Consider the following 9,478-nt stretch of genomic DNA (forward strand, 5'->3'; position numbering starts at 1 on the left):
CATGCCTTGCTAAGCTGATTGTTTGCTGTTTCTTTTTCTCTATTTTTATATATGATCACAGCTTTGTGACTTTATTATTGATGAATGCTTATCTTCCTCGGTTTCTGCTTGGCATTTTTAATTCCTGTCTGTGTGCTTGTCAGCGCTGATCTGTTCTGCATATTTTTTGGGTTGCGAACTCATGTTACGGCTGAAGGATATTCACTTGGACCATGCCAGCACCCCACTTGATAAACAGATATTGAAATCAAATCTGTAATGCCCATGTTGCTGTCTATTATTTTCAAATGAGCTATAAGTTGGAGTAAACATCAATTGCACTTGAATAAAATGTATTTAATTTGTTGTTCTGACAAAGGGGGGGGGGGGTTTGCAGGATTAGGATGGTTTACTTTCAAGGGCCTGAAGTTCATAATAACAGATGGAAGTGAAAATACATTTAATTTGGTTGTTCTTAAATAATTAAATACACTGTACACAAAAGTACAGGTATATTCATCAAAACAAAAATAATCATAATTATCATGCTAGTGACATCTGTTAAGAATAAATGATTCAGTGAAAAAATAAACCTTATGGAAATGTTTTGATTGGCAGCACACCCTAGCTTGCTAAGATAATGGGCTGCAAATTACCTATATTTTCATTTTTTAAATATCTTTGTTAAAATTTGGACAGTGGCACAAGAGCACATATTAATAGGAAAGAAAATAAAATAAATCATAGTGAAATTTTCATTATTTTAATTTAGTATATGTTTTCTTTTAAACAGTCACCATTCACTCCATTGCATAAATTGCCCAGTTCTTGCCTTCTCTTAATTCCTGCCTCCTCTTAAAACTCATTCTTCCTAACCATTATCTGCATGCATTCTTTACACAAATTCCATTTATTTCTATGTAATTTACACCTTTCCATTTCTAAACATCCCACCTCCAAATCTTTTGTCTCCTTTCTTCTTCTTCTTTTGACTGCTCCCATAGTGGTCACCACAGCTGATCACTGGTCCACAACATCAGTGGCAGAAGAGTTTTACAGTGTCGAGTTGCCAGCACTGCACCCAACCTTCCTCAGAAGCCACACACATGCACAGCCTCACACCTAAGGCCAATTTAGAATGTCTAGTCCACCTTCAGCATCTCTTGGGAATGTAGCAGGAAACTGGAGCACCCAGAGTAAACCCATGTGAACAGAGGGAGGACATGCAGAAAAAATATTTTATCTCCTTTACAGTATTTAATAGTTAAACTCCATGGCTTTGATTCTGATTTCCATTTTTTAGTAATTGTTTTTGGCAGTCAATAACATTAAACTTAGTAAGGCCTTTTAGTGTCAAGACAATTCAGATGCTGGGTCCCATTTCAAAAGAATAAGTTTGTTAGTTATAGCCATATGCTCTCCCAACATTTCAAACAGAGTACTTTGTAGGAAGTTTTTTAAAATCTTCTTACTCATTACACTCCCAACAAACATGTCACTGGTAATTTTTGTATTTCCAATCATACTTCTGGCATTTGCTATCTACCTTAGGAAAAGACTATGAAGTCTGCTTGGGGTATAACATCCTAACTGTTCTGTACTTTGTTGCATAAAAAGATGCTCTCCTATTGTTCCATTACATTCTTTCTCCCGCCCTCTTCCCAATGTTTTTAACCTCCTCTGATTGATCCTTATACATATCATACTTTATATGTCATGCTAATTAACCCTTTGTAACAGCAGCTTCGATTTTAGACTCAACTAAAAACTACTGGTCTTTCACTTAGCAGTCCTCTATCCCTTTCTCTTTGCCTATACTTTATCAATTGCTGCCTCTCACCTGCAGTCCAAACTCTTGCTTGGTCTCATCTCACTCTATTATCATTTTCTCTCTAGTTATTTCTTACCAATAATTTGGTTCTTTTGTCAAATTTCTCTAATAAATTCCAGGTCCCTCTTGACTATATTCTATATCCCTACTTGCAGTCATCCATATTGACAAAATCTCCTTTCTCCATTCCCATATCGGCTTAGTTCTCTGAATACTTTCTGCAACTTTATGAATATAATATTTCATTTGTTATTGTCTTTAAGGACCTGCATTCAAACTCCTATTCTTTCTTTATTTTCAAACTAACCCTGAATCATCATCATCATCACTTTCTTCTTTGATGTAAAACCTTCTGCTTGTCTTATATATGAAGCTTAACTGTGCAGCTCTAAAGTATTCCTTCAAATCAAGTAATCCTAAACCATCTTATTCCGCAGGGATGATCAACATATCCCGCGTAACTCTTCCCATTTTCTCCTCTAAAATCAATTCCTTCACATCTGTATTAGTTATCATCTACAGCTTCTTTTGTAGTTAATAAAATATGCCTGAACTGTGTTTAAAACAAGAGTCTGAACATTTTTTCACATCTTGCAACTTACAATACTGTCTGTATCCACAATTAAGAGATTTTAGTTTCTCAGTGTTTGTATTATTTTTGTTTAGTCTCTTCCCGCATATCTTTAGCTGCCATATCAGAACCCTTTTTAGTCCATAATCCTAAATACTTCATCTTATTGTGTCCCCATCTTCATTAATTCTATATCTCAAGAGACTTGAAACTGTCACAAAATGTTTTGAAACTATGAAATATCATTTTCTGCATTTTTCAAGTACAAAGTAATATCATCTGCAAATAAATTCAATTTCTACTGATTACTATATGTTTTCTTCACCATATTTACATTCCAACAGCACCTTGTTATGTAATGTGTGAATGACCAAGTCTCGTAACCATACCGATATTCATTGATCACATAGAAAAGAAGTTGCCACTACTGGAATTTATTAAGTTAACAGTAAAATAAACATAAAAATAAAGTACTTCACTATAGAAGCCCGCTTTCTTTAGTAGCACAGTTTTACCACAATGTGGATTCATGTGTAGTTTAAGATCACAACAGTATCCCAGCTGAAAGTTTACGTATTACAGTTAGGGAAAATGAAGTCAGGAAAAGCAATAGACTTAGATAAGGTCAAAGCAGATATGATCAAGATGTTGGGTGAGTTAGGGGAAAAATGGCTCCAGAGGATACTTAAAGCAGTATGGAAAGAAAGGTACATCCCATAGGTTCACAGTTTCATAGGTATATACTAGGGTAATGACCAGTAGGGTAATGACCAGTAGGGTCCTTACAGGTCATACAACCCAAATGTAACCCACAAATTTGATTTATATAGGCGGTGATTTACAGACTGCCTCTGTCTACCAGAGATATAGGTGCCAGAACAGGGGTGAATTTTCAATTACCCATTGGTTGGTCCAAGTTGGGCTAAAATAGGGGCAGGGAGGAACTCTGCTACACATGGATGGGGGCCTGTTCCAGAGAATGGAATTATCTGAGAAATATATCCGTCTCTCCAACATGCCATACTTATCTTGCAAACAAAGTTTGGGACTTTTAATCTAGTAGTTCAGATGCTTCTTGTTTTGTAGATGTGCAAAAGGTTCATCAAAACAGAGTCCAGGGATACCTTGTATGCAAAGCAAAGATCACTTCTCAGAAGTCTGTATGATATCAGGGAAAGAGACAGAGCTTTGAATCAATCGATGTAGAACATTCTGTTTACTTCCTGTATTCTTTTTAAGGAACCTTTGTGGGCATTCCGTTGCTGCATGTGTCTTGTCAGGTTCATACCAAAGGGGGCATTATACTCTAACATGGGTCTGATGAGGACCAAGTACATTGGTATGATGATCTCTCTGGACCTAGATGCCATGCCCTTGCTTATAAGTTGATCAATATGGAAGGATTTTTTTACTATCTTGGACACATATTATTCTTAGATCCCTGATTTGTGAATCAACTTTAGGCATGTTTTATTGATGATGTTACATAAGGTGTCTGACTTTCCAAAGGTGCTACAATGCATTTCTTGGTATTGAGTTTTAAGCCATGGCTTTGGCACAAAGCTTTTGCCTATATTAGACCTTCCTGAAGGGTGTTCTCATCTTGGGGAGAATCAATGCAAAAGTGTTTAGCCAGAGGCTTTTGACATTGGCTTTGACATTTGAGAAGTAGATGCAAAAGTGGAGTGGGTCTAGCAAAGATCCTGGTGGATTCCAGTGGTGATCGACATCTTTGTGGAGTTAGACTCACTAATTCTAACCTCCTGAGTCCTATCAGTGAACCAGCTAGCTATACAAAATGTTTTATATGGGTTTATACCTAGTTTTGTAAGTTTGTCAACAATGTCCAAGTGGGGTATTGAAGCATTGTTTTAGCCACATCTAGGTAGGCACCATTTCCCCCTCATCCATTGCTTTAGTGACCTTTGCAAAGAAGCCCATTAGATTCAGTAAGAATGACCTTCCATTGACAAAGCGAAACTGGGATAGATACAGTGTCTGTATGTCTCTTATGTCCTTGTTGATAGTTTCTATGATAATTCTTTTCATGGCTTTGCATATAAGACTAGTCAGACTAATTGTTTTGTAGTTTCTAGGATCTGTTGAAGATCCTCCATTATGAAGGGAAGGTGACTGTTGCAATTCTCCATTCATGTGAAATAAAGCCTGTTTTAAGACTATAGTTAAAAAAAGACTCCAGGGGTCTTGATAAGTCATATTTTAGACTGTTCAGGAGGCATCATGGGATGTTATTGGGGCCCATTGAGGCCATGTTCTTGGCTTTAGTGAGCACAGCCAGTACATGCTCCCTCATTATACTTCAACTGGTTATGTTTTGAGGGTATTTTGGGGGGAATGGTTGGAGGTGAGAGGGGGTAAAGTTGAAACTAAATTTGTCAACTAACAGGTTCACTATATTGCTAGGCTTGGTGAATGTGGCACCATTAACCACTAGTTCAGCACATAGTTGTATGCTTACCTTGAGATTTCTGATAGCTGAAGAAACCCTTATTGTTACTATTCACCTAGGAGGCAATCTTAACCTCAACGTTGGCTTTGTTGACCTAATTAAGACTCTTAGTTGCCTATTTAGTTTGATGAGAGAGTCTTTATCTTTATGGGAATTGCCCTTCCTGATTTTTGCCATCATTTCTTTCCTTTTATTATATATACTTTTTAATTTGGGATATCACCAGGGTGGTTTGTTGCTGGGGCTAGTCCTGGGCTTACTTCTGGTAGGTACAGCAGTCTCTATGCAGCCATTGACATGGTTGTACCAAGTTTCTTAGAACAATTCAGCATAGGATCCTGTGTTTTCAGGGTTTGGACGGGCACTGGATTTTGACAAGCAGTCACTTAACAGAAGGTAATTTGCCTTGGAATAGTTTCCATTACTGGTTTTAATGGGATTACTGAGTTGATTTTGAAGGAGACAGTTTTATGGTCGGATGTTACCAGGGAGAATGAGTCATGGAGGGGGGGGTACAGCATTCTGCCATAATTGTGAGTACGAGGTTCAGTATGTTGGAGCCTCTAGTGGTCATATTCACTACTTGGTCAGTAGTGTCTGTATTTACGAAGTCCAGTAATCTGTGCCTATAGATTTGAGACAGTGTAGGTTTCCCTGTCTATAGAGGGGTAATTACATTCTTCCATGAGTAGAGTGTTAGGGTTAATGGTTAAGAGTCTCCAGTAGGCCCAAGTATGTATTGTGAGCTTCTTGGGACATGAAAGGTGACCTATAGCTGGCTAGGATATAGTACAGGATTTTGTCTATGGTGATCTGCACATGGAGGAACTCAAGCACATCATTCTATTTGACCACCCTATAGATATTTATACAGAAAGTTAATTTATTTTACATTAGATATTAATTTTGGATTTCTATGTCTGGGGTTATACAGTTTATATTGCATTTCTATATAAGTTTATTTAATATATGCAAATTTTATTACTTGCTATACCCCTTTAAAGGTTTAATTATACAATTAAATAATTGTATCATCAGCACATTGATTGTAAGAACGGAAATTGTTTTTGGTAAAGTATTTAAATGAACTGCTCCATATGCTAAACACTCTGATGAAACCCGGTATAGAACTGGGTGAAAGCGCTAAGTATTTTTTGAATGTTTTGTCCGTTTACATTGTATTAAACAAGATTTTATTTTTAGAGTGTTGCCGTGTACTGTTGTGTCTTCGATAGACCACCCTATAGATATGTTTGTTATTGATGTATATTGAGGTATTTCAACCTTTAGCCCTTATCTTTGCAGCTACTAGTCTAAAAGTGTGGGATAGACTGAAACCTTGTACTGCTGAGGTACTCTCTGTTGCTTTAAACCATGTTTCAATAACTGCACAGATGTCTACATTCTCGAGTGTGAGGAGGGCTTGGAGGAAGTATATATATATATATATATATATATATATATATATATATATATATATATATATATATGTATATGGGTCTACTTCATTTGCGCAAACTTCCAATTGCCTGACACCCATTTGCCCGACCCCATTTGACCGAAATTTCATTTGACCGACACTTCATTTGACTTACACTTCATTTGACCGACAAGTATTATTGGCAATAAAATGGCATATGCCCCCTTCCCCACTGTAGTGCAACCCTGGAGTTAGAATATATAGTTGGGGGGTGTGGGGGGGGCGAAGCCCCCACTTACTTTTGTTTTACTAAGCAATATTAAAGCAAAACTAAACAATGTAATATGAAATTAAGTGGGGGGCTTCACCCCCCACACCCACCATTGTGGGGGTCTGTGCCCCCCCCAACTATATATTTTAACTCCAGGGTCGCACTACAGTGGGGAAGGGGGCATATCCCATTTTCTTGCCAATAATACTTGCTGGTCAAATGATGTGTCGGTCATATGAAGTATCGGTCAAATGAAATGTCGGTCATTTGGTCTCGGGTAAATGGGTGTTGGGCAAATGGAAGTTCGGGCAAATGAAGTAGACCCATATATATATATATATATATATATATATATATATATATATATTTTTTTTTTTTTTATTTATTTAGGCTCCTGGGATTGAGAAGTAACACCTTGAAGGCCAATTGAGTTGATTTTGCTAAGTTGCAGATGCTTGGGATGACTGGAAAATAAGCATTCTAGTGTCAGTGTGCAAGAACAAACTGTGCCATGTACAGAGGTATCAAACTTCTCTCACATTGCATGAAAGTCCAGGAAAGGATAATCGATTAATGAATGCCAGAGAGTAGAAAGTATTTATTTATTTTATTTATTTATTGACATTTGATTACCAGGAAAGTCCAACTGGATGGAAGCCCATGTTCAGTGGAGTCCTGGGAAGAAAAGCTCAAAATTATTACAAAACATTTTAGGAGCAATAATTTTACAATCTTCAAAAATAAAACAAAAACATTTGCAGTTTAAATAATTACACAAATTATAAATAAATATATATATATATATATATATATATATATATATATATATATATATATATATATTTATATACACACACATATTGGTTAAGAACTGATAAAAGTTATATGACAATCATGTTTAGAAAAATTTTAAACAGTTTGTAGAGAAATTAAAGGTAAGTTAGTCTAATGCAAACAGGAACTGAAATATGAAGTGAGGGAAAACAGGCTTATGGCATATTTTGAGAGAAAGTCAGGGAAGAGAATTTGATTGAAGTAAGGAAATAAGTGAAGAAGGGAGAGTAAGCAGGTATAAGGAATGAACAGGTACTTGAACAGAGACAGATTTTAACTAGGAAGTTTATCAGCGTGGTTTTGAAAGATGGGAGGGTATTGACCAGATGGATACAGGTAAGGAGTTCCAGGCCTTAGCAACCTTCTCCAATCAGACATTCCCAGCAGATTTGATAGGTCTATAGACAGGGGTTTTTGGTCAGTAGATCACAATGACCGACTGGGAACAATGTTGTGTAGAATGTTTTTTAGTGCTGGACAGGCAGATGGATGCTGGATAATTTTATATGTGGTAAAAAGCTGCGCATATGTTAGATAATGAGGCAGTTCTAACCAACCTAGGCTTTTTAGTGATATACAGTGGTGTGTTCTGTAAGGATTATTTGCTGTCAATTTAGCAACTTTGTTATGGCATTGTTCAAGTTTTCATTTTTGTGAAGCCTGGAGGTTAGTAAGTATGGGAACACCATAAAGAAACATGGGAAGGAGATAATTAGTGGCAAGTGTAGCTTTAGCTGTGCCAGTGAGAAAGTTTTTGGCTCTGTAAAGCATCCCTAGTTTTTGATGAGTTTTTCTTATGCAATTTTGCATATGCAAGTCAAATGTAAGATTATCATCCAGTATCACCATTAATATTTTACTAAAAGAAATTACTTCAATGGTTGTATTATCAAGAGAGATGACTTTAAATTTAGTTTTTTTTCCATGAGAGAGGGGTTTGGGGGAAAAGTAGTAGTTTGGTCTTTTTGGGGGGATGAGCAAGAGTCATGAGTCAGAAAACCATGTTTCAGTGGCTGTTAAAGCTTCCTGAGTAAATTTTTGGAGGTGTACCATGTTGTAAGACGTGCAACTGAAAGAGGAATCATTTGCATACTGCATTAGGCTGGCCTGTTGTGTGAATGTATAGAAGGTGTTGTTGAAAATGTTAAAGAGGAGGGGACCAAAGACAAAGCCTTGTGGTACACCAGTGGTGACTGGGAGGTAAGGAGAGAGCATGGAGTGCCATTTTACAGATTGATACCTATTGGACAGGTAACTTTTAAACCACAGAAGATTGGGCTGAGAGAGATCTAGTGAGGATATTTGAAGTAGAAGTTTGGTGTGACAAACCATGTCGAAGGCTTTAGGGTGGTCAAACAGGATGATGTGCTGGAGTTCTTCTATGTGCAGATCTGTAGCTTTATTGACAGTATCTATATAGTTTAGAAAGGCAAAGTAAGATGGGAGATGAGCAGGTCAGATTAAGATCGGGACACAGGGCAAACGACCTGATGTTTATAGTGCAGCAGATAGCTAAGAAGAAGCAAGAGAGGAGGAAAGACTCCATCTGGGCATTCCTAGACTTGGAGAAGCATATGACATGGTTCCATAAAGGGAGATGAACGGTTTAGATTCAGACCAGTAGACAGCACAACCAACCTGATGTTTGCAGTGAGATAGACAGCTGAGAAGACAGTAGAGAGGATGAAAAAGTCCATCTAGGCATCATTAGACTTTGAGAAAGCATATTCCAAGGTTCCAAGAAAGCTGCTTGGGTGGTCCTGTTATGGTTCAAAGTACTGGATACATTGGTAGAAGTAGTGCAGGTTTATGTACAAGGAACCGATGACACAGTATCTGGACTGTCAGAGGGGTTCCCAGTGGGGGTACGGGTGCATTAGGGTTCAGCTCTGCATCGGATACTGCTCATACTGGTGACTGACTACATTAACAAAATATTTGGGGGGACAGTTTAACAAAGCTGTTGTACGTAGATGATTTGGTATTACAAGCAGACTTTGATTAAGAATTTCAGCAAATGATATGGGAATGGAATGCAAATGGGATGAAATTAAGCTCAGACAAGACAGTTGTTGTGGTAACAAATGGGAGAAATCAGTAGA

The sequence above is a fragment of the Protopterus annectens genome, chromosome 5.part0, assembly GCF_019279795.1.
Source record: "Protopterus annectens isolate FY-2018-M chromosome 5.part0, PAN1.0, whole genome shotgun sequence".
NCBI classification, from domain to species: Eukaryota; Metazoa; Chordata; order Ceratodontiformes; family Protopteridae; genus Protopterus; species Protopterus annectens.